Source organism: Sceloporus occidentalis, unplaced genomic scaffold, assembly GCF_023333645.1.
Source record: "Sceloporus occidentalis isolate IW3139 unplaced genomic scaffold, rSceOcc1.0.p SCAF_9, whole genome shotgun sequence".
NCBI lineage: Eukaryota > Metazoa > Chordata > Lepidosauria > Squamata > Phrynosomatidae > Sceloporus > Sceloporus occidentalis.
This window is the reverse complement of record NW_028316989.1, coordinates 17,209,798-17,235,982: the sequence shown is the minus strand read 5'-3', so window position 1 is coordinate 17,235,982 and position 26,185 is coordinate 17,209,798. Positions and strand designations below refer to the sequence as shown.

The 26,185-nt window shown below is 42.4% G+C and overlaps 1 protein-coding gene across 3 annotated transcripts in view; it reads right to left on the bottom strand.

The window, feature by feature from the left end:
- Positions 1–2,634, bottom strand: part of LOC149306995 (galactosylgalactosylxylosylprotein 3-beta-glucuronosyltransferase 1) — a 76,312-nt gene extending 73,678 nt beyond the window's left edge. For 2 of the 3 annotated variants that reach the window (XM_089537537.1, XM_089537541.1), the window contains exon 1: positions 2,087–2,633. The gene's annotated coding sequence lies outside the window, so the exon portion shown is untranslated. Of the gene's footprint in view, positions 1–2,086 lie in introns of all 3 variants that reach the window. The other variant, XM_089537539.1, reaches the window with a different exon arrangement.
- Between the last annotated feature and the right edge of the window lie 23,551 nt (positions 2,635–26,185).

Below are 26,185 nucleotides of genomic sequence, written 5' to 3'. Positions count from 1 at the left end.
CATCTAACTCAGGAGGATCCAGTGATAGAGTGGTGAATCCACCACAGAGATTTGATCCTTTAAAGGAACTGTCTGAGGTGCTGAATGCTGTTTTCAAAATAGGTTCCGAAACTTAGGGTGCATCTTCACTGTAGAAATAATGCAGTTTGACACCACTTTAACTAACATGGCTCCATCCTACAGAATCCTGGGATTTGTCATTTTGAGAGGTGCCAGCACTCTTTGGCAGAGAACGTTAAAGACCTTGTAAGATTACAAATCCCAGGACTCCTTAGGATGGAGCTACAGGATTTAAAGTGGTGTCATACTGCATCTTTTCCTTCAGTGTAGATAACTCTTTCAAAGTTTGAATTAAAATATGGACAGATTCACCACTCCACTGACCTAGGAGCTACCAGCTGCCACTGGTATGGTCTCTACACTGACTGGCAATGGTTCTTTAGGGTCTCAGCCAAAGGCCTTTCTCAGCTCAACTTGCAGATAAGGAGGACTGAACCTGAGACTTCTGCATACAAAGCATCAAGCATAGGCTCTATCCATGAACCTTGGCCCTTCCTCAAATTCTAACGCAACCCAAATTTCAAACCAACAATTTGTATTTTGGAAAGTACAGATGCATAGCATGTTCTGATCCGCTCCAGACATTCAAAATACAGACACACACACCTTTGTCCTAAGACCGATATGCAAACTGAAAAAAAGGCTCACTTTTCCTGCTGGTTTGCCTATTTTGATTGTTTGTAATTGACTGGAAAGTTCAAAGAAATCTCAAATCCAAGCAAGCAGGAGTCTCAGACGAAATATCTACCATTCACCAGGCTAGAATGCCCTTATGCCACATGCCATGGAGGTCAAGGAGGCAAAGGTCATGGCCTTGGTCGCTGAACTCTCCTGGTGTGAGAAGGTAAGATTTCTCCATAGATCAGACCATCTAGCCTTTCTTTCTTTCTTTCTTTCTTTCTTTCTTTCTTTCTTTCTGAAGTTACATATAGTGTAACTTCAGTCAACCCAGTGGCTTGGAAGCCACCCAAAACATTGAGATGCTCAGCAACAATGCTGCTAGTCACACAGTTATACCATCGGAGAAGACTGGAAGAGTCAGCCAGACTTAAGAGACCTTTGGGGGACAGGGGACAAGCTAGGGCTTCATCCAAATTTAGTCCAGCCCTACATGCTCCCCATTTTGTGGCGGCTGTTGTTGTTCTTGAAGTTTTCAAAGGGCTCTTTCTCCTCTTTCAGAGACACGGATGCCAGTTGAGGAAACCACACCGCGAAGGGAGGCCGCACACAAAAGAGGCATTGTGTCCAGGGAGAGTTGTACATTTGCTTCCACACCTGCCCTCCCTCCACCTCACAAATCTTTCATCCTTCTCTCTTGCCCTGTGCCATGCACACACCTCTAGCCCGAAGGAGGCAAGCTTTCCCTTGAAGTCTGTCCAGAAGTTTGCAGGATGGAGCAAAAAGGGTGGAACATGTATTCTTTGCGGAGAAGGGTGAAGCAGAGGGAAAGAGACAGCCAACTCTCTATTTGCATCCCATGAAGCTTCACATACTCATATTTATGGTTCTGTGTACATGTGTGTGCATTCAGCAGGGGGTGAGTGGGCACAGAGGGCTGCGGTGCTTTGTCCACTGCGTGTCTATAGAGGCTCATCACAAAGAGGCAAACCTCAGTTCCTTGGGAGATCAGGCTATCCAAGGAAAAACCTGGCTGTCAAATGGGAGCTAGAAAAGGGGAGGGTGGGAAAGGCATGCCAGTTTCATCAGAGGATCAGCAAGGAAGAGGTTTGTAGCCAAACAATAGCGGCACACTGGCCACTTTTACCACACCAGATGCCCAAGCACTTTCCTGTACCCCAGTCAACTCTGGCACCAATCCCCTCGCCATGAAACCCTCTTCACTGTCCCCCAAATGTAGGCAAGCAAAGACCTTGTACATCCCTAAGAAAAAAGTCTATTGCTTTCTCTATTCCAACCCCAGAAACTGATATTCCCTGAGCATAAAGGAACTCTGTCTAGCTCAGCAAAAGCAATCAAGAAGAAGAAAGAAAGAGAAGGGGGGAGAGAGAGGGAGAGAGAATGGTACCTTATTCTGGTAGCTTGAATTGCTTTCTTTCTCCATCGCAGCAGTGCCTATTCATCCTTTAATCCTTGGAAACAGAGGCACAATTCAAAGCATCTCCCTGCATGCGGTTCTTCCAAATCTCTTCCCTTGGCTTTTTTTTTTAAAATCCAAGCAAAAATCCCCACCAAGAATCCTTCCCCTTCTTCCTCTGAGCAATACTAATGATTTAATAACAATAATAATAATAATTGTAGAAGAATACTTCTCTTCTTCCTCTTGCACTGCTTGTGTGGAAGAGCACCGCTTCCCCCAGTCTCTATGCAAAAGAGCCAGCTTTTCATATAAAGGAGGATCGGAAGAATGAATGGAAGAGTGTCAAAGAAAGAGAAAGAGGGGGAGAGATAGGGATTTGCAAGGAGAGGGAGAAATGGGAGAGGGGGGAAAGGGCAGTGGGAGGGAGCAAGAGAAAAGAGGCAGTGCCTGGCTTCACATCTGTGGCTGATGGGTTTATGTCTATAGAAACACTGACTGTTTCCCCCCACCCCTTTTGAGAGAGAGAAAGCGAGAGAAAGAGAAGGACCTCAGTGGCTCCTAATGGCCTGTACCAATTTATTCCACTCAAGCAGGGGGGCAATTCTCCATGCAAGAGGAAAGAGAAGCCAAGCCAAGCCAGCCTTTGCAGCCTCCCCCCTGGGCGAATTGGCTTCCCTGCTGCCCAGTTGGAATAGCATCTCCTATAGACTTCCATGCAGCCCAGGAGGGTGGGGAAGGGGGGTGTTTGTTCAGCCCAATGGGCGATGGTGAAGATGCAAGAAACCCAATGGGATTGGGGGTGGACAATGGGGAAACTGCTGTGCTTTCAGGGGAGGGATGAATAAGATGACGGAAGCAGGCAATGTTCACTTGATCACAATGTTCACACTGTGGCTGGCAGAACGGATGGCTAGCAAGCACATCAGCTCCTTCTGGAAAGAGTTTGGCCCTGACTTATTGGAAACATTGAATGACTGAGACGCTATATCTAATCCTTCACCTTTTTACCTGTAAAGATGAGACGCCACTGTACATCCCTCACGCCTGAGTTCTCATCTCCTTTACAGGGAGATACTGACGATCTGTTCAAGATCTCCTCCAAGTCCTTATCTTTTCTCCTTCCCCAGACCTCACAAACTGGGACCACCGTGGCCCACTCTAAACCCCACCCTTCCCCATTTACAATATTCTCCACTTTCCTCCTATCCCGCAGATGTCACCTCTCTTATGTGAGCTTGGAAACCAGAAGGTGGAGCTGAAGTGTAGCTTTAGAAGTAGAGCCAGGAACATAAGTTAGAGACAAGGTGCTTGGTGGTGGACCAGATTAAAGGACCATGGACAGAGAATTGAAGGCTCCATGGAACTGTCTGGCTTGGTTGGTTCTTTAAGAGACCTCCTTCAGCAGCAGGTTGGTTACTGCTGTTGTGAAGGAATGCCATGAGTTTTAGTTTTGGACCAGAAAGAACTCTGTTCTAATCCAACTGCCCTAAGGGTGACCCCATCTGGCATGCCCAGTTTTGTCAAGGCCTTACTTTTCTACCGCCAGCCTTGTTTCAGGCCAGTTGCATGGCTGTTCTCTCCCCGACCTCCATGAATCTGTGTGCATTTTTGTCGACATTGTTTTTCTAAATCTGCCCATTTTATGCCTATTTTTCAACTGCATGGCCTTTAAATGCATGTTGCACTTTGACAAAAGCATGTTTATGCACATTTTTATGTGCACATCTTTTTAAAATGTCCATTAAAAAAAAACAACTGGCACAAGATGCTGACTGTATTTCCCCCGCTCTTCTTCCATGATACATCTCATAAACTCAGAAAGTTTCTCTCTTGCTGCAAATTGTCCTTGGTTTACAGTACTGAGAAATCAAACACACCCAAACACACACATGCACAAATGCATCGAACACACACACACATATACATAAAACCCCACCATACATCACTACACACGTATGCAACATTTCTGAAGTAGTTTCCTCCTCATTTCTCCATCTGCCCAAGTCATACAATAGACTGTTTTATCAGAGAGCCCAAGCACTAATATAGGCTGTTGTTGTAAACCTACACAGGAGTGATTTACCCAGTATTACCCACAAAACTATGCCATTGCATTGCACATATCTCAGGGGAGATATGTGTCTATCTATCCGAAAAACGCATCAAGGAAGCAAATTAGGGCACCTTTCACACTTTTCACGCAATTCTAGCATTATGATTCCAACCTAATTGTATTGGCTCCTTCCTATGGATTTATGGGATGTGTAGTTTAGGGAGAAATATTTAGAAAGCTTGGCCCCAAAAGTCTAGTGCCTCCTCAAAACTACAAAGCCCATGATTTCAGAGGATGCAGCCATAGGAGTTAAAGTGACATCGTATAAGCAAACCTTTCTTGATTAACTGGTGGCAGGGAGCCTATTATGAGGCTTGTATGTTTAACTTTCTTGATAGGTTTTTTAAAATGACCGGAATGTGTTTTGACATGACAGTTGTTTCATTTGGGTTTTCCCTTCCTAATGATCAGGTTTTTAGCTAGTCTTATTTTTAGACCTTGTGAGCTGCTCTGGATCCCATGCTGTGTAACTATAAAACATTAATAACACCCAATTATTTCCATTGGGTGGAAAGTGGCTTTAAGCACTGTGCCCAAGGAGGTGAATTTCGCCTTTTGCCATCTAGGTTGGTGTGTGTGTTTTATGTGCGTCTGCTTTCCCTTGCTTTTGAAACACTTGAGATTGGGAAAATTTCCTTGCATTTGCACTCTCTTGCTCATATCAGGCCATAAGATTGTCTTACTGCTCTCTGCTAGTAGGGAATTACTAAGGAATGAATTACGATGCTGAGATATGTGTATGTGTTTTAAAAATGTATTCCATGAAACCGTTGTGAATTGTCTTTGATAGGGATCTTGGATAGTCCCTGTCCCAAGCTATACATGTCATGTAGACAGGGACCCTTTTAAGATAGTGGAATCAACACTGACAGTAAAGGAGCTATTAATTTTGTTCTCTTGCAGGTACATCTTCCCCACAAAACAATGAAAATGCAGAATGCATTAAAAGAACAATCACCAAGTGAAGCATGAACAAATTGAAAACCAAAAGTCTGTCATCCACCACCAGCAGTTCTCCAGATGTTTTGTACCCCTGACTGTTAGTCATGCTGGCTGGGGCTTCATTGAGTTAGGATTCAAGACATCTGGATGGTCAAATGTCGAGCATCTGCACTATTTGGTGGCACCTCTCCAGGGCTTCAGAGTGGGACCCTTTCAAATATACTATTATAGCACCACAATTCCACTTTAAGTGCCATTGGGATTTGCAGTTTAGGGGGGCATATTTAGAAATTCTCAGCCAGAAAACTCTAATGCTTCATTAAACTACAAACCCCAGGATTCCATAGGCTATATAGCCATGGTAGTTAACATGAAATCATAACACTATAACTGTGTAGTGTGAAAGGTCTTGGAGATTTCCATTTACATGCAAAGGATGTGTTCTGAAATTAAGCTTGGTTCCTTTCCCTGAAAGTGTGACCGATTTTTATTTTCTTTCAAACACTGTAGATATCTACAGGAGTGGGGCTCACATTACTTACCTATTAAAATTTGTACACTTGGCCCTCCAGATCCACAGATTTTGTATCCACAGATTTAAAGTATTCCAAAATATATAAATTCCCGAAAGCAAACCTTGATGTTGCCATTCTATATAAAGGATACCATTTTATTATGACATTGTATATAATGGGACTTGAGCATCTGTGGAGGGTCAAAAGTTCTCAGTGATACAGTGCATGCAATAAAATCAACTTTTCCATTTAAATCTATTTGAAACTGTAAGTTTATTTTCAAGAAACTAAAAACATATTAAACAATTGAACAAGTAGAAATAAAACAAAGCTTTGCAAGTCCCCTCCTCCGAATATCCTGAAATGGTACAGCCTGGGAAAACCTGCACCACCTACTAGATTTGCTGATTGTATAAGCTGGCTCCTTTGCTGCAGAGTTAAGCAAAGCCAGCCAGAATATTGTTTTCTGTTTGTTTTTTGAGGCACGCATTTCCACTGAATTAAAATCCCACTGAGGACACTTTATAAAGGCTTTTGATTTAGCACCGGGCAGGAGGCACCAGCCTCTGAACAATCTCTACCTTGGCTTTTGGCCAAGGTAATGATCAGAAAGAAGCTGCGGTTGGGGATGGAGTACCCAGCGGTTATTGAATCACTCCTGCCAGCTCTCGGCCACTTTGCTTCCCCTGACTTTGCTCCAGTCGCAATGGATCATTAGCCCAAGAAAGGATGGAAGCTAACAGGAATCCATTGCCTTTAGCCAATAATAAGTGTAGGAGTTCTGCTTCATTTTCCTTAAACCGGGTTCAAAGAGTCTTGTCCAGCCACTTTGCCAATGGAGCATGGCAGGCAATAGTTGCTTATGTGCTGGGAAAGAAGAAACCTAGATTCTTGACCAGGTTGCATTAGATGCTGCATGATGATGATGATGATGACGACTTCCACCTAAACATTAGGAAGAACTATTTGCACTGTAAAAACTGTTCAACCATGAGATGGACTGCCTCGGAACGTGGTGGGCTTTCCAGTACCAAAACTGATACACCTCATTGTTAGAAGATAAGCTTTACTAGTAGTACATAATACAAGAAAAGGTCTACGGCAGAGAAAACATTTAGGGAAGTGCTGCTCAAAGTGCTGTTCTATGGACTGTTCCTGGTTCCTGGTTCTTGAGCTGCTATGTCCTGAACAAGAATCCATGTTCCGTCTTTTCCATGGCATAAGCAATAGTTGCCTGCTTTACTCCATCAGCAAGGTGACTGGTCAAGACTCAAGCAACCTCAGAGAGTGATCAAGATGGCAAAATTTATTAAAAAGGAAGAACTCAAAATCTAGGAGAAGCAGCAGCAGTTTGCTTTTGCACAAGCCTCTTAGGAAGGGCAAGGTCACACTTCTTCCTCACCTCTTCCCCATCTGAGCTGAATGCAAACTACTTCTGTACTTTGAATTCAGTTTGCAGCCACTGAAGTAAGCTGAGGGCAAAGGTGGGAGGAAAGAGAAACTGGAACATTTTAAAAGCAACAGAAAAAGTGGGATGACAGATGATTAACAGGGACTGTCCGTGCCAAATTGGGACAGTTGGAGGGTATGAACTGGAGTAAGCAGTAGCAACAAGAGGAAAAAGCTGTGGGTACAGTGGCCATGAAGGAAGGAAAGCACTGGAGAAATAGGCTGCTCACAGTTGGGAGATTTCATCTGCTTTCTCTAACCATGTTATGCTGTGCTGTGCTGTGCTATGCTATGCTATGCTACTCTGTGACATCACCAAACCTCAGCTAAGGTCTTTCAGTCTTGGAGGCACTAGCAACATGACCATAGGCCATCTCATATTTTGGGCATCTCCTGTCCTAGTTGTATGTCTCTGTATTACAGATGCAGATGAATGTAACAGCAGTGTTCCTATGGCCTTACATACACAAGTGATCTTATTATGCATGGAGACTGTGGAACTTGTTACTTAAACTACATCCATGCAATTAATGCTAATGTAAGAAAGAATAATTCTTCACATCCCTGGAAGCCCCCAGAAGTTAATAATAAAAAAATTAATATGCAAAATCCAGAGATTAAATCCACTGATGTGCACATTTATGTTTTCATCATATCATTAATCAAGGAAAGGGGTGTTCACATTAGAGATAGCTCCGTGTTCCAATTCTGTAACCTAAATCCCAGAAGAGCCCTATAAAGCATAATTTGCAATGCAGAGCGAGAAGCGAGAATTAAAAATTACCAAACATATGGGAGGGTCTATAGATTTTCCAAGTCACCTGTGCTCTAATTTAATATGAATAACAATTAGTTTACTCTTATCAGTTAATTGTGCCCCTTGCGGATTCACCAGCACAGCATATCCTTACCAAATGCCTTTGTCTGTTCAAACTTTAATTACACCAAGCTCAGGCTCATTGTTTTTGCTTTGACAACAAAGTTGCTGCGAAAACAAAGGGAGAAGCATCTTCCTTTTTCATTGGAAATGAAGAGTGTTAACAAAAGCAGACTAGGATTGGGTTTAGCACGGTAGCACTATTTGACCCTGTGACATCAAAACACTGAACTACCCAGTCCAGTATGGTCAGAGTCAGACCTCAAGGAGGAATCCAGAGTTTGAAGACGGAACTGAAGCCAGAAAGCAACCAAGAGGGTATCTATACTACACAGATATACCAGTCTGATACCACCTTAACTGCTATGGCTCCATCATATGAAATTCTGGGATTTGTAGTTTGGGGAGGCAATAGAGACCTACATTGTATGAACACCATCACTGGCTATTTTAGATCTAACAGGAGTCCTTTAAAAGTTGCCTTGCTAGGAAGATGAACCCCATTCTGTTCTCCCTTAGAGGGATTTCTAACTAGGGCAGCTATGTCTTGAGCCAAGGTTTTGCATCATCATCATCATCATCATCATCATCATCATCATCATCATCATCATCATCATTATGCCTTCGTACTTTCTGACATTGACCAATTGTGTATTGACCCTGGGCAAATCTCTTGGTTTTTGCATTCTACTGTAAACAGCAAAACCACAAGGTTTAAATGACTGGTGGACTGTATTGTTGGAGGTGAGTCACATGCCTTGGTTTCCAAAGCCCAGATTTTGGCTTTTGGCATGCAATTACAAAATCTGTTTCTATGCGATTGCTGCTTAGAACTTCCTATTTGTGGAAAGGGGTGGTAAGCGGATGAAGCACATACAAATTTTGAAATGCTTAAGGTGCTTTACAGTAGTAGTCATTTTATCAGCAGACAGGTTCTATCGTCAGCGATGCAATGGTTGCAGCTACTCAGATCCCAAACTCACCTTCTTTTCAAAACTGTGCAGACAAGCAAATCTCTCGCAACTTGGGGTTTGCCCAGCTGGAAGCATTTCCATGTGAGGTCTTATCAAAAGAATGGAGTTCACTCCTCACTGCAACATTGGAAACGGGGGGATTTGTTTTCTTCATTTGGCAAGATGGGAAGAACTTTGGAAGGATCAAGATTGCCAACCGCAAAGTATATTTCGAAAGCTAAGCCAGGGGAGAGTCTGCTGAGCCACAGATAACAAGTGTGGTGTCCAAAATGTTTCTGGCTTGCAGGATTCAGTCCAGACGTGGAAACATCATTGACAACAGGATTAGAAGTCACATTTCACAAGGAAACATGTTCAGTCAAGTGGAGGCTTCCAGAAACTTGGATTTGGGATTTTGTAATGGTAGATGAGCTCACGAAGTGGCAGCTGGCATCACACAATCCCTTCACATTGGTGGACTGTCACTCCACTGGGACTTGCCATTGATTCTTTCTCTTGTGGGAACATACTGCCAGCCTTGCTATGATAAGATGTTATGTACATCAGCATATTTAGATGTATATTTTGATCTAGACAAAAGCGTTGCCAGAGTGTTCACAATTTATTCCAGTACTTCTTAACAACTGTTGTGTAAAGCAAGTTTGGTATTATCTTCTCAGCTTTTCCAAAGAGACCACTGATGCCAAGGGCATGGTGTCTTGCCTAGCATCACCTAAGAAATTTGGGGTGAGCATGAGGTTTGAAATATGGGTTTCCCAGTTCACTCACATCTGCAGCTCAGGGACTGAGCAGAGAGGGGGTGCACACTTTACAAATGTTTGCATCTAGATATTGAATTGATTCTTATCTGATACTGTTTATAGGATAGTCTTTGACTTTCTCTCCCAGTGCCGCAAGTACATATTTTATCCATACAACAACCATTAATATAGCAGAGACGGACACAGTGCACCCCTCAATGGCTATTTTTGCAGAGATAAACCCTTCCTGACTCCTTGGATTGCAATTTCTCTGCCCTTCCCAACAATATTGCCACCAGGAGCATCAGTTCACATTTTACTTCAGTTGCAGTCCCTCTCCATTCCATAATGTTATAATGTTCCATAAAGTTTCCATAAAATCTCTTCCAGTTCTCAAAATCAGGAGCAGAATAGCAGCCAGGTCCATGTTTGGCTTTGCGGCATTTTGACGAACCTGTGCAAGTCTCAGAGAATGCTCCAAAACATGGTGGGAATGTTTCACATGTCACCTAGAATGTGTTTAGGTGTGTGTGTGTGTGTGTGTGTGTGTGTGTGTATGTGTATGTGTGTGTGTGTATGGCATGGGTGCAGTGTTTGTGTATATGTGTCTCCTGGGCAGATAATGCACAACTCTAGCCTTCCACAGTTGTCAGCCCTTACCTTACAAGCTTGTTCTTAGGAGGATTAAATCTTATTTTTCATATTTCTGCAGTATAACACACCTTCCTAGTTGAGAAATCATGCCGGCCTTGTTAAAGCCTTTTCACATGTTTATTTTATTGAAGATACTTCCCATTGACTTACTTCAAAATTTCACTTTATCTGAAACGTAGTAACAGCATGAAGCGATGTTTTATTTATTCTGTTTTCCTATTATTCAAGGGTTTTTTTTAAAAAAATAATAATACAGGGGATGAAATTTATTAGATTTTCTTCTTTCTTCCAAGGAGCTCAGGCCAAGATGTAAATGGTCCTTACAACAATCCTGCGAAGTATGTATGTCGATGGGGTCTGAAATGGTGCATAGTTGCCTCTGTTGAAGGTAGAGAAAAATTTGGTTTGGCCATCATATCCAAACTTGACATCTCATCCTAAAGCCGCACCCTGGGGCTACAGCCATGCCAGTGCAAATAGGGCTACCAGATTGAAAACTGGAGAGGGCCTTTTTAACAGCAGAAAGTGAGTAGAAGTCACTTCTTGTTTGCTTCTTTTTAAAAAGGGCCTATCCTGGGCATACATGTGGTGGAAACGTCACCAGTGCCTTTAGAGGACATTTTGGAACAATTGTTTTTTTTTGGGGAAAATGGTTGTATAGGTGAGGGTATTTTGGTAAGTGTTGGCTAGCTGCTCAACCAGGTAACAAGCAAAAAAAAAAATATCCCCTCTTCTACACAACTATTAAAGATGCAGGAGCCTCTCCAGATTTCATTCTGGCAACCCTACAGACCGTTGCTCACGACAGACTGCCCTCTGGAGAGTATGCGAAAGTAAAACATTGTCCTCACAGATTGGGTCATCAGCATTTTCATGATGAGCTTTAAACATTCAAAAAGGTAATCATCGTCCCGAGTCACCTTCGCCATTAAGCGCAATCACGCTTTCTCTCAACGACTCCACACCTTCTGCTTTGGTGCCAGGGCAGCGCTTCCAATCAGTGGCACCACACCTTCTGTCTGGTCACCCCTTCCCTCCACATTCAATCACTGGATTGTTCTCTGCTCATTGCTTTTCTGTCCTTCCCTTCCATAGCATTGAGCCATGGCAGTTCAAGTGATGTCAAACTGGATTATTTTTGCAGCACGGATGCAGCCAAGTTGTGCATCTATGCTGTAGAAATAATTCCATTTGACACCATTTTAAGGGTCATAGCCCTATTCTATGGAATGCTGGGATTTGTTGTTTTACAAGGCCTTTAGTCTTCTCTGCCATAGAGTGTTGGTACCTTCCGAAACTACAAATCCAAGGATTCTGTAGGATGGAGCCATGGCAGTTAAAGTGGTGTTAACCTGCTGTATTTCAACAATGTAGATGCACCCTGAGTCTCTAAAAAACATCTACCATAACTCCATATTACAGAATGCTATGATTTGTAGTTTGGTATGGCACCAGCACTCTTTGGCAGAGAAGGTTAAAGCCATTGTAAAACTAGAAATCCCAGGATTCCATAGGATAGAGCTACAACCCTTAAAATGATGTCAAACTGAATCACAGCTACTCCAGATTCTATTGGAGAGAGCTATTGTATGTAAAATGATGTCAAACTGCACAGTGTAGATTCACCCCAAGAAAGCTTGTACAGTCAACCCTCCGTGTCCGTGGCTTCCTCATCCACAGATTCAATCAGCTGCAGATTGAAAATATTTGGGGGGGGGGGGAAATAATCCAGAAATTTTCAAAAGGAAAAACTTGAATTTGCCACTTGCCAAATCCTTGTGAATAAACCGATGTAAAGGCTTACCCTGCCATAGCCTCCCACCATTTCACAGTTCCTCGGTCTCTCTCCAGCACTCATTGTTTGAGCATTGTTTGCTTTGCGCCTTGTTCACTTATAAATACTGCTCCGTTTTATATAAGGGATTTGAGCATAGTGGGTTTTGATATCTATGGGGGGTCCTGGATCCAATCCCCTGCAAATATGAGGGCCGACAGTAGGGCAAGAGTTGCATCCGAATTCTTTTGTCAAGCATTCCCAGCCTGTCTTTTCTGCTTCACACGAAATAAAGGGGGAAGGAGGGTATAGTCTATTATACAAGGCAACATGACACACATTTTCAAGAAAGGCAAACAAAATATTCAGCAGTGTTCAAGCAGCAGCTCGCAAAGGAGAACTCTGTGGGTAGCCTTAGTTATTAACTAAGGGAGAAAATTAGATTGTCCTAGTACATGAGAAGGGGGGGGGGGAACCCAGCCTTCCAACTTGGCCCTTATTACTATCCCAATAGTTGAATACATAGTTGTGGTTATTCTTATGGGTGTGTGTGTATATTTATAAATAATACAACTGTTGCATAAGTCAGGCAAAGAAACAATGGTGCCCTAGAAAAAGCGCTATTGAGGTGGGATTTTTTTAGGAGAAGCAGCAGCAGCAGCAGCAGCAACAACAACAACAACCAGGGCCAGAAATGTAAAGATATGAGCAAGCAATAGAGTTTGCATGAGAAAGATTTTATTGTCACCATGGGGGATTCTGGGAATAATAGTCCAAAAAAGCAACTTTTTTGAGGTGGAATCATAGAATCATAGAGATGGAAGGGGGCCCATGGGCCATCAAATCCATCCTCCTGCTCAGAGTTGGATCTTCAGCTAGAGCTTCCTCAGCAGGTAGCTCTTTTTGAAGACCTCCAGAGAAGGAGACCTTAACACCTCTCTAAGCAATTGGTTCCATCATTGAACCACATTTAGTGTCAAGATGTTCCTTCTAATATTCAGCTGAACTCTACACTCCTGTGGCTTCAAACATTTAGACCTGATTCTACAGTACCTTCTGGGGCAACAGAGAGCAAAACTGCACTCTCCTCTCCATGACATTATTTTGGATATTTAAAGAATTCAACCACTGCTTGATCTTCTCTTCACCAGGCTGAACATGGCCTCCACAAGGCGAGGAGGTTTGACATGGGAAGGATTTGCCCCTTAGCATGTTATCATTCTTAGGTAGGAAGAGAAACCAAAAGTGTTAAATGAAGTGTACTGAAGTGTTACCGATGGACAGATCCCAGTAAAATTTGCTAATTTAGGATTTCTGAAATCCTGCCATCCACAACCCACTGCAATAAGCAGTGACAGGTTGAGTGAAATTCAGATGGACATGGGAGAGCTCAGTGTTTTGGGAGAATGATGTTCAATATTTCAAGTCTGGCCCTACCATCAGCAGGAGTGAGACAAACATTGCATCTACACTGCAGAATTAATGCAGTTTGATGCTGCTTTAATTGTCATGGCCCCATCCTATGGGATCCTGGGATTTGTGGTTTGTTGTGGCACTACAAATGTCAGGATTCAAACTGCATTAATTCTGCAGTGCAGATGCAGCCAAACTGCCTTGGGCAGATATTTTGGGTATTATAAAAAGTCAGCAACTTGTTTCTTCTTTATTTTGCTATCATTGTATTTTTGCTGCCAGTGACGGAGAGAGTTGTTTATGAGGTTTTCTGCCTCATGATGCAAATTAATATGGCAGGCTTTGTATTGTACCTTGACTTGGGTGGAATAAGGAGCTCTATTTCATGTGTTTTGTCAGGCAGCAGAATGTATACCTTCCAACTGTCCGGTTTAGCAGGGACAGATCCCATTGATGCTCTTCCATCTCACTTTCTTAGCTATTTTAAAATGTCCCAGTTTTCTTTCTTCCTCCCACTTTACCCTCAGGTTATTTTAATTGTTGCCAACTAAGTTGAAACTGCAAAAAGTAGTCTTCACTCAATACAACAGGAGGGAGAAGAGAGGAAAGGTTTTGCTTTCCCTAAACTTAGTATCCCTGTTCAGCCATGGAAGATAGATCGATTCAACAGCAGACCATGGTTCACACTACATTTGTCCCGATCACATTTTTCCCCTGTAAAATAACCCACTTGTGATTCACATTCACAAATGAATCAATTCAAAATGGACCCACTCCAGCTGGTTGAAGGGCAAATTTAAATTGATTCCAATCTGCATCTGGTTCACACTTGCACGGAATTAATTTATCAAATAAGACGCGGGGAAAAATCAGCATCAAAAAGATGTGGGTTAAATGGATCTCGCGCATAGTCCCCTGCTCCGAATCGCTTCAGTTATTTGGTTCAATTGGGAACCAGGGTCATTTGAACCAGTTCAAACCAATTTGCAATCTGGTTTAAAAGATAGTGGGAATCAGGCCCATAAGTGGAAACAACCTGAAGGCACACGACACACAAATACAGTACACTAATACCACGATTTATCTGCACAAAATAGTCATTTTCTGTTTGTTCTTCCACATAAATAATTTTGCCCCTTGGTTGCCTGGCCATATCTCTTATGACCCCATCCCTTTTGTCTGTTCTGCACATGTCACTTTTCGAACCTGTTAAATGTTTGAAGGTATGAGAATGTCTTGGGCCAGATCTGCGATAGAATATTGTTAGATCAATATCAATATGTCAATATGATATATCAATATGTCAGACGTGGAGCTGTTGCTGGTGGGGGACGCCAGTCCTGCAAACCCATTACTAGGGGAGGTGGGGAAAAGAAATTTGGAACTAAACTATAGATAATGCTTGAGGCTGTTTTTGCAGAACTCATTTCTCTGTATTCCTGCATCTTGACTGTGTAGAAGAACAGAGTCTAAAGGCCATTTGTCTCTAGTATATAATTAATAGACATGCATGCCATACTGCCGTGTCTGGCTATAAGTACAAATCAAGCGGACGGAAATGGAAGATGCTTAAACAAAAGAAGCCAAAGGACACCAATCCTTTTTTGCAATCAGACAAGGCCTTCGGATTTTTTTAAAATAAAATGTTTGCTAGGAGAAAAGTATTTGTAGTGCTTGGTAACAGCGCTACCCACAGACATATTATTGAGCATGCTTGCATGCGTTTAGAAAAATAACATATACGTCTGAATACAATGGGGTTGTCTGCATTACAGTAGATCTATTGAATCAATAGGATTTACAAATGAGTTCATTCATCATTCGACGGTTTATTCCATGAGTCTACTCCAGTTGGGACTCATACCCACAGAGATCTCACTGATGGTTGGTAAGAACATTATTTTTGGTGTAACAAGGAACATCACTGAGGCTTGTTACAGACAGCCAAAATAAAGCTGCTTCGAGTCACTTTGGAGGTATGGTGTTTCAATGATGCATGCGTCCTAAGAGTCTGGAAGCTTCACCAAAGCTGCACTCCAGTCCTTAGGACTGGAGCGTGGCTTTGGTGCGGCCTTTGGACTCTTAGGACGCATGTATCATTGAAATACCATACCTCCAAAGTGACTCGAAGCAGCTTTATTTTGGCTGTCTGTAACAGGCCTGAGTTTCTTTTAAACATAACATGCAGTATTAGTAATTAAAAAAACTGCTTATTTTTCAGGTGAAAATCTTTTCTTGTCTTCCTACCTGAGATTCTTTTAACTGGAGAGAGCATCCTGGGCATTTTTGCAGCCCAAAGGTATACATGATCACAGAATTATTGGTCCTTCACCCAACCAGTACTGGTTATCTTGGGTGCTCTACAACTTAGGTGTCCACACTGCACAATTATAGCACTCTGATACCACTTTAACTGCCATAGCTCTATCCTATGGAAGCCTGGGATGTATAAAGCTACTTAGGATTCTCTAGTCTCTTTCCTTGACTTACAGCATTAGAGCTCTGTGGTACCAAATTTTAAATACTGCAGAAAACTACAAGCCCCAGGACAGAACCATGGCAGTTAACGTGAAATCAAACTGCTATAATTATGCACTGTGGATTCATCCTACAGCTGACTAAATTCATTTTGGTATCAGCTGCAGCAAAGCTTGTGTCCCACATGTTAGGTTTTTACATTTTAATTAACATAATTAAGATGATTTGTTATTTTCTCCAATGACTGACCATCATGACTGTCTGACATATTTTGGAGAACTGCATAGAAATGCCACAAACTAAATCCCATCCATCCATTCTCCTTTTCTACATTATTACATTTCTACTCCACCTTTCAACTGAAGAAGCACTCAAGGCGGTTAATTAACGTCATTTAAAACACATTAAAGAACATTAAAAACAAATTAGACAATAAAGACATTAAAATGTAATAATCAAACCATTACAATCATCATCGTAATCATCACATTTCCTGATTAGCTGGCCTGAGCATTTACAATTGTTCTATTTCTATATCCACATGTGCGTGTGTTTAATGTGTATTCACCAACAGAGAATAACACTTCATGTATTGTTTGTAGTCCATCAAAACCTATAAATCTGTTCTTCTTTAAAGTATCACAAGGTTTTTAGTGGTCTGGAAGGTGTTTATCGATAGGTGAATGAAACCACTTTAAGAAATACGTTGAAGTTGGGAAAATATCAATCCCGTCTTTCACAGAACTGACATGGAGAATAATATTCCCCTCTCTTCACACCAATGTGTTGTGCATTGTGCATGTGATTATTTTGAAACCAGGGATGAGATTCTTTACTAATTCTCTTAGTAAGTAAGTAAGCAGTAAGTAAACTTTAGCAATTTTCTTGTTTCTGAAACTATTCACAGTTTCAGATGTATTCTGTGCAAAATTCACATACGGTTGATTTAAACAGAAAATGCTGCTTCTCGCATGCTGTGACCTGTGCAAAAACAACCGTGGGTGAAGTCTGTGCAGAATAAGACCCAAACTGCAAAGCTTTTTGTCAATGAGATTCTTCTCATCAGGGTTTCTCAACATTTGGGAAACATAGTTTTTGACCATGTTTCAAATTTCAAATACTTTCCCCATCTATAGATGCTATAGAAGATGTGTGTATATGTGCATATAGTGCGAGGTCTATGTACAGGAAAAAGGATTCCACCTAAACATTAGGAACAATGTCCTGATGGTAAGACCTATGGTCTCCTTCTTTGGAGGTTTTTAAACAGAGGCTAGATAGCCATCTGTTGGAAGGGTTTTGATTGTGTCTTCCTGCATGGCCTTTGGGGGTTTCTTCCAACTCTATGATTCTATCTGTCATAGGGAAACTTTGGGGAACGCTTGCCCAATGGGAGACGTTGGGGAAAGCTTGCCCATAGGGAGATGTTGGGGAATGCTTGCCCAATGGGAGACGTTGGGGAAAGCTTGCTCATAGGGAGACGTTGGGGAACGCTTGCCCAATGGGAGACGTTGGGGAAAGCTTGCTCATAGGGAGACATTGGGGAATGCTTGCCCAATGGGAGACGTTGGGGAAAGCTTGCCCAATGGGAGACGTTGGGGAAAGCTTGCTCATAGGGAGACATTGGGGAACGCTTGCCCAATGGGAGACGTTGGGGAAAGCTTGCCCAATGGGAGACGTTGGGGAAAGCTTGCTCATAGGGAGACGTTGGGGAACGCTTGCCCAATGGGAGACGTTGGGGAAAGCTTGCTCATAGGGAGACATTGGGGAATGCTTGCCCAATGGGAGACGTTGGGGAACGCTTGCCCAATGGGAGACGTTGGGGAAAGCTTGCCCATAGGGAGACATTGGGGAACGCTTGGCCATAGAGAGACGTTGGGAAACGCTTGCCCACTTGCATTCTTTTGGATATATTGCAAGATGCTGAACATTGAAAAACAACCAGAATTGAAGAACCTGACCAGAATGGGGCCACACCATCTTACCTTACCTTCCTCTGTTCTGCCTTTATGGGGGAGAGTTACAAAGAGAGGCCAAGTTTCTTTCCTGCTGGCCTAATCACAGTGTCAGGAGCAAACAAATAACCATCGTTCAGCTCCCAAGTTGATCCAGAATTACATTCTTGCTTGATAGCCTGGCCTCCCGTCCGTTTTCCCTCCTGCACTGCTATCGATAAAGTGATAGATGCTTTTAAGCGAACCGAAAGTAAATAAGGCAAGAGAGATTTACCAACAGCTGAAAAGCCCTATGGAGGTGTCTCGATGCACTGATTTAATTCCATTTGCACTCTCACACATATCCTGTCGGCTGCATCGCAGGCATATTAAGTCAAAGGAGAGGCAGTAGATGTATGCATCTCTCCCCTGCCCACTCCAAAAGTAATAATATCTGGCCAGCTTTTATGACTGCTTCTGCAGCGGTGTAGGCCAGGATGCCTACAAGGAATGGATTTACTGGCCTGATCAGCTCATATATAGCCCCTTCTGTTTTGCTCTGGTTAGCTCCTCTTGTCATTGATTTTTCTTTTACATTGACAAAGGAAGATGCCCAGTGGGTACATTTTAGCACAGTAACGATACACAGCAAACCTCTAATAAGTATCCATTTGGGCAACTTGACTATTCTAGGCTACTTCATTTATTATGGGCTAATCGGCAACATTCTTATTCAGAGCCAAGCAGTATGTTCGATTCCCCGTTCAGAAATAGGTGACAATTCGTCACCAGTGAAGATGCATGTGGCATTTCCATACTCACTGCCTACTAGCCTTTAGCACAAAAGTGTGGTGCGGGTGGAGTAACTGCTGAGTGAAATTTATTGCGTAGCATTTCAGACAAAATACCATATGAAAGAATGTCAGCATTGCCTTGCTGGAGCAGAGAATTAAACATGGATGAGGAGCCTCTTTCAGTCCGAGGGAAGAATTCAGGTTTATAGAGGGGTTTTTTGGAGGGGTGTTCCCACATTTTATGGGTGGGCAGGTCAAAAGCAAAAGTATGCCCCCCTCCCAAAAAAAAGAACAGCTAAAAATCTTTTACTGCCAGTACATAATTCCTAGGAGATGCATTTCAACTGTACAGAATGGAAGGAAAATCCATACAAAAATTAGGAAAACACCAAGCAATGTTCCTATCATGAGAAGGGTAGCATAGCTATCTAGGAAACCCAAGAGGGTCAGATTCAACTCCAGGTTTCTCACCCCAAGAAAAAGTTTCTTTAGTAGCAGGATCCAAGAGATGAACATTGCAAGCAGGATATGGAGATTATGAGAATCATTTGTTTGTTTAGCACTTAGAAAAGTTACTTTTTGGACTCCTCAACCTGCCAGTCATCAGAGGCACTGGCATTGCTGGCTGGGGATTCTGGGAGCTGTTGTTACAAATGCTTCCAAGCTCTTTGCAGAAGCTTGTATTTATTTATGGCCTTTGTGCCCTGCCTTATTCCCAAATGGACTCACAATAAAGTAGCTGGGAGTAAACTGTCCCAATACAGGGGAACTCTCTGGAGCTACAATAGCTGATTGATGTAAATTAGTTTTTTATAGTGATGTATTAAAGTCTTTTACTCAAAGTCTCAAGTCAAGTCTCAAGTCTCTACCTTCAATTCTCAAGCCAAGTCTCAAGTCCTTGCAAAATACTTTCAAGTCAAGTCTCAAGTCTGGAAGCCAACTTTTAACAGAAAAAAAATGAGGTGGGGCATGTTTCTCAGAGAGGAACAGCAAATGTGGCATTGAGAAGGGGGTTAAGACTTGCATGCCAGCCTGTTTCACATCAGAGGAGCCTTCTAAAGCTTTTCAAAAGTGTTAGAAGGATCCTTCCACCTCAAGAGGCTCCACCGATTGCCTCAAGTATTTGTTGTTCCTCTCCACCCTGTGCTCTGTGGGTAGGACTTCCCTGCTGCTGAAAGTGAATGATGCCAGGTCACTAAAACATACAAGGTGCGAGTTGGGTTGAGTCAGAGCATCATTTATTGCTGAGTCAAGTCCAAGTTTAGTCCTTGAAATGACTGGAGTCCAAGTCAATCGACTCGAGTCTACATCATCGATCAGAACTGAGTCTGCATTCAAGAAATCAGAAGACAACCAAAAATGGGAAAGGCAGGAGCTATGAAGGAACTAAACAAGATCTTAAAAAGTAAAGATATACTAATGAACAGTAAAGTTAGAATTGTTCAAGGCATTGTATTCCCCATCACCATGCATGGATGCGAAAGCTAGACAGTGAAGAAAGACGATAAGAAGAACATCAACTCATTTGAGATGTGGTGCCGGAGAAGAGTGCTGAGGATACCGTGGATAGCCAAGAAGACAAACATATGGGTCGTTGAACACATCGAGCCTGAAATCTCCTTGGAAGCCAAGATGAACAAATTGTGGCTGTCGTACTTTGGCCACATTATTAGAATGCATGATTCATTAGAAAAGAAAATAAAGCTAGGGAAGGTAGAGGGTAGTAGAAAGAGAGGAAAACCACATGCCAGATGGATGGACTCAGTCAGGAAGGTCCTGGGTCTGAATTTGCAAGACCTAAGCAGATCAGTGGAGGACAGGATGTCTTGGAGATGAGTCATCCAAGGGTCACCATGAGCAGGGTTTGGCCTGAGGGCAATTAATAACAACAACATCCTTCATGCATGAATATTCCTTCATTAAGACATGAGTGCTGCTGTCAACATTCCTGTACTGATTCATTCTAGACTGTGGAGCAGACACATCATCCTTATTGCCACGAGACTCATATGCTAAATCTGAACACTGAGAACCTAATAAAAGTCATTTGCAGACATTTCCTAAAAGTAATCTCCCTTTATATCAGACTAATTGGAATAAAATGTAGGACCCTGCACCTCATAGCCAAAAGGCTCTGCAGGTTTTATGTGTAATCAGTGTGATCAGTGCAGTGACGATGCCTTGGAGCGATAAACTCCATGGGACGCCACACATCAATATGTGTTCCCTGGGTCATTGCCCCATGGACCTTACAAATCTATGGAAACAATCAAACTGATTAAAGTGATTACAGTTTACAATCCTGATTTCAAAATCTTTGCCTATAAAGGCACGGAGCCCTACATTTTACTGCAATTAGTCTGATGGCATCATATAATACCACTAATGGTGCTGTATACATAATAAATAACAACAAGAAAGCTGCCTTTGTCAGTTAAAATTCTATGGACACACACCACATAATCTATAGGTCTGATGATGAGGAAAATCTTTGAGAATGGTTTTTATTAACTGAGCCCTTGGGGCTATGACAGAAACCTAAACCAACCAACCCACCAACCCTCCCTGTGCCCAATTGGCTGTGAAAAGAAGCTTAAAGAAAGTGTCTCTTATATCTACAGCTAGGAAATGTCTTGAAAGAGAAAATTATTCTATGCTCACTGTCTTCCTTTTTCCTCCCAGAACCTCAAAGAGGTGCCTTGATGGAGGTTTGGCAACATATATTTCCATTCAATTAATTGCTTAGTGGCTTAAAAGCTAGACAGTTCCTTCTTTTCCATTTTAAAATCATTTGAAAATTAAAATAAAAAATTACAACCGCCACCACAAAACACATTTTGATTAGCCGACAGCCCTGTTCCAGTCCTGTGTCTGAGAAGGATTCATGGTCAATCTCTTACTGCAACCATCTGCCTCTGTGAGATTCCCCTACAGCAGAGAGACTTTCCTTTTGTTATAAAATCAAATTGCTGCAGCTGAGCAGTATGTGCAAACTGCTTTGCAGCCTTAAATATATTGAAGCCTTGTATGCTTGCAGTTTATCCCCCCCCCTTGTTTTGCTGATGTTGGGGGGAAAGTGACCTGTCCAACCAAGCTGGATTTGCATTGCAGAACTAATGTAGTTTGACACCATGTTAACTGCCATGGCTCCATCCTAAAGAATCTTGGGGTTTGTAGTTTGTCAGAGAAGGCTAAAGACCTTGTAAAACTACAAATCCCAAGATCCCACTGGATGGAGCTGCAGCACTTAATGTGGTGTCAAACTGTGTCATTTCTACAGCATTGATGCACCCTAGGAGTTTCAGTCTTATGGTGGCTAAGGGATTCTGATAGTCTCAGAAGGATCATTCTGGGCAGGGGATTTTGGGAGTTGCAGTCTAGAGAAATAACTCCCTTTTCATTATTTCTGCACAAGGTCCAAGGCTTTTCTTGATTTCTCTGTTAACTCCCCCAGTTGTGTGGAAGACACACCACCTCTCCTGTTTACTAACCCTTCCCTCACTCAACTGGCAGGCATTCATTCAGATTCCTCCAGGCACTGATCGATGGTAGAAATGTTCTCTGTCAGAATGAATCTCTGAGAGCCCCATTGCTTTGTCACAATATCCTTAAACCCCAATTGGAAGAACCACCACTCTCTTAAGTCTCCTTTTAAAGGAGCAATTTTGCCTCAGGCAGAAAGCTTGACAAGTTACTTTTAAGATGAATCAATATAATGAAACATGCAAGCCATCCATCACTGAACAGTGGGAGGATGATGCTGTTGGAGCAGCGCATCATCCTGTCACTGCTTTGTTGTAGATGGTTTTGTCCATGCTGTTATATCGGTTCTTCTTCAAAGTAACTTAAAGCTGCTCAGGTGGCTTCGATGAGTTTTTGTATTCTGAATGGCACACCTAATGTTTTGTCAGAAAGCCAGATGGAAATCAGTGGGAAATAGGCCTGTAAGATACAGCAATGAAGAAACTTATCATAAGGGACTTGATATTGAACCAGATAGCGAGATAGCAATGGTTGATTATATTTTCACCCCAGCATTCATCCAAGAGGCTCAAGGCAGTACATATGGCTCAATTTCCCCTCCTTCCATGCTTGATCCTCACAACAGCCCTGTGAAGTTGGACTGAGGGTATATCCCCACTGCAGAATACATGCGCCAGAACTCTCAGGTCTAAATGCAGACTGGAGAAATAATGCAGTTTGACACCACTTTTAACTGCCATGGCTCAGTACTGTAGAATCCTGGGGTTTGTAGTTTTACAAGGTCTTTAGCCTTCTCTGCCAAAGAGTGCTGGGGCTTCACAAAATTATGAATCCCAGGATTCTCTAGGATGGAGTCATGGTAGTCAAAGTGGTGTCAAACTGCATTCTTTCTACAGAGTAGATGTGCTCTCAGAGGGAACAGAGACGCCTGAGATGGATTGCAGGATCCACCAGTATGACCTTTTTTAGCTTCCACAATTTGGCATCTTTGAAGTGTCGCTATACTGCAGGTGTGTATGGTGATCTCACAGTTCTTTTCTCAGAGTTCATCATCCCTGCTGATTTAAAACAACGGCAACCACAAAGTCCTGATGCTTTTGATCATGCAGAAGAAGTTTGGTTATAGCCGAGTGCAGAGGATGCCAAGTTCAGTGTCTGAGAACTTTGAGTAGGGCTGTGAAATATCCCTTTCCATCTAAAAATCTGGAGAGGTCTTAGCGGTCAACGCAACTGACCTTAATGAGATAAATCAATGGTTTAACTCAATATAAGGGAGAGTCCTCCTACATCCGTACCAACCTGGAACTCTTTACTTTTGATTTGGTGCTCTAACCATGGAGTCAAATGTCTAGTGATGAATAAGCAAATCTCCTGTACAGAGGTAATGTCTCTCCCCCCCAAACCCACCATCCTACAGACCGAATCTCACTGAAAATGTTTATTTAATGAGGCAGCCACCCCAGACTAGACTGAATTTTGAAAGCCTTACACTCTATATTTAGAATAGACACACAGCGTATAAATAACCAAGGTGTGGGTAGCAGCTCTGTGCTTGTTGTTCACTCAGATTTGTACCTAAAACAGAATTGAGAAAGATAAACCTTTCACATTCTTTGTTAATTAATTCAGCCTCCCAGTTTGGCTGAAAAGAACATCTGAACTTTCTAGGTTAACTTTGATACCACCTAACTTTGCATGTGGCATCCTTTCTGGGGTTGAGCATACAGTCATAGCACTATATTCCACTTTAACTGCCATGGTAGCATCCTATAAAATCCTGGAGTTTGTAGTTTGGCGAGGCATTAGAGTTCTCTGGCTGAGAATTCTAGGTAGTCCTCCCTAAAGTGCAAATCCCAGGATTCCATAGGATGTTGCCATGTCAGATAAAGTGGAATATAGTACTATAATCTTGTAGCATGAAAACGCTCCTGGATTCTGTCCCAACCCATCTCCTTCTTCCCTGGTTATTTTAATTTCTGTACATTGCTTTGGCTTTTGCCTTCCAGTTAACAGACTGCCCCCAAATTCATTCCAAAATGCCACATTTCATCCACGGAGGACATCTCAGTCAGCGGTCTATTTTGAAAATGTCATTGCTACATGCACAGAGAGTTATTTCTGATGCAAGGGAAAAAAGCTGATCTGATCAATGCCAAGAGGACCAGACAGCACCCGCTGGGCTCCATCCATCATGCCCATTTGCTCCTTGACACTTCTTTTTACACAGCTGAGACAGGGAAAATCTGGCAGGACTGCAAGTCAGGCATGGATCTAGTAATAGGGGCTCCCATTTCATTGGGGTGCTGCATCTACTTCAAGGCTTAGTTTGAAATTTAAGGGATCTACCCAAGGTGCTGAACATATTTTGTGGGGCAGGGTTCAGCACTTTGGATAGCTTACAGTAAAAGTGGTTTCATTGCTCTCACTGGCAAGGAAACTATCAGCTGGCACTGGGAACTCGGAGACGCAGTGACCAGTGTCAGTAATTCAACACAATGAGCAGGTCGAATAATGCAACAAGTTACTTTTCAATCATTGGAAATGAGTTACTATTTAAATGCTGTAACATATAAGAGGAGGCCAGTCAGGTGTAATGGTTTGTGCATTGGACTAGGACACTGGGAGACCAGGATTCGAATCCCAGCTCGGTCCTGGCAACCCACTGGGTGACCTTGGCTCAGTCACACTCTCTCAGCCTCAGAGGATGACAATGGAGCCCCACTCCCCCAAAGACACTTGCCAAGAAAACCCTATAGAAATACCTATAGAAATAATCATAATAATTAAGTAAATACTTAGCATGCAACTTGGTCTAGGCAGAGAAATTTCCACCATCTCACCCCATTTGGAAATCTCACCCCCGCCCAGGCAGTTAAATGGTATACTCCAGGAAGGGGCTTACAACCACATTTGCTATTAGAGTTAGTTAGACCTAGGCTGCATCCTTAACTATGTATCCACACTGTACAATTATAGCAGGTTAATACTACTTTAACTATTGTAGTCTGGTAATTGTTGTTTGAAGTACTTAGAATTCTCTGCTAGGAAACTCTAATCCACTCCTCTGAACTAGAAATCACTAGAAGGGAATTCTAAGTACCTCATTGAACTACAAATCCCAAGATTCCATAGGATGGAACTATGGCTGTCAAAGTGATATCAAACTGATAAAAGGGTTTAGTGTTGACTACACCAAGCCAGTGTTTCCATTTGCTGTCAAACAATGGGGCAAATGCAACTGATAAGATGATAATGCAGCACCAGATCATTCCAGAAGCCTGCAAATAAAATTGACTTTGGTGCAAGAGAGGGAATGCTTAGTGGGATCAGGAAAGGGAAAGAAATCATAGCCTGATCTTACTCAGAGCTTAGAATGCTTACAGGTTTGAACTATAGCTCCCAGAATTCACCAGCTGGCATGCAATAAAAAAGTAACTTTCCCACTTACTAAGGATTGACCCAGTTCATACTATACTACTGAGAATTTGTGGTGAAAGGGACAATGTTCCCCCCAATATAGGGTGCATCTATCCATCTAAGGTGGCCACATATGCCTTGCCATTTTTTTAAAATAAGAAAAAAAGAGAAAGAAACACAAATCCAAAAAGAAGAGGAGAAAGGTGTGCACTGATCTGCTTACATTCTGCATGTGCTACTTTATATGCATGGATGCATTCTACTTTGAACAGAAATGCAGTGCGTTTCATTACAGTGGGAAAGACTGTGAACAAGTGATCTGTGAATCTGCTCAGTCATCTGTCCATGAGCTAGCTCCTGATTTGGCAAATTTTGTGACCTTTTGCTAATGATTCTTTAGCTTTCGGCTGGATTTGGGCTGGAAAGCCTTGCAAACAAAAAAAAAATATGCCCACCACGGATACCCTATTCACAACAGTGATGAATGAAAAAGGCTATTAAATCCCATTGAAATCGTGGGATTTACATCT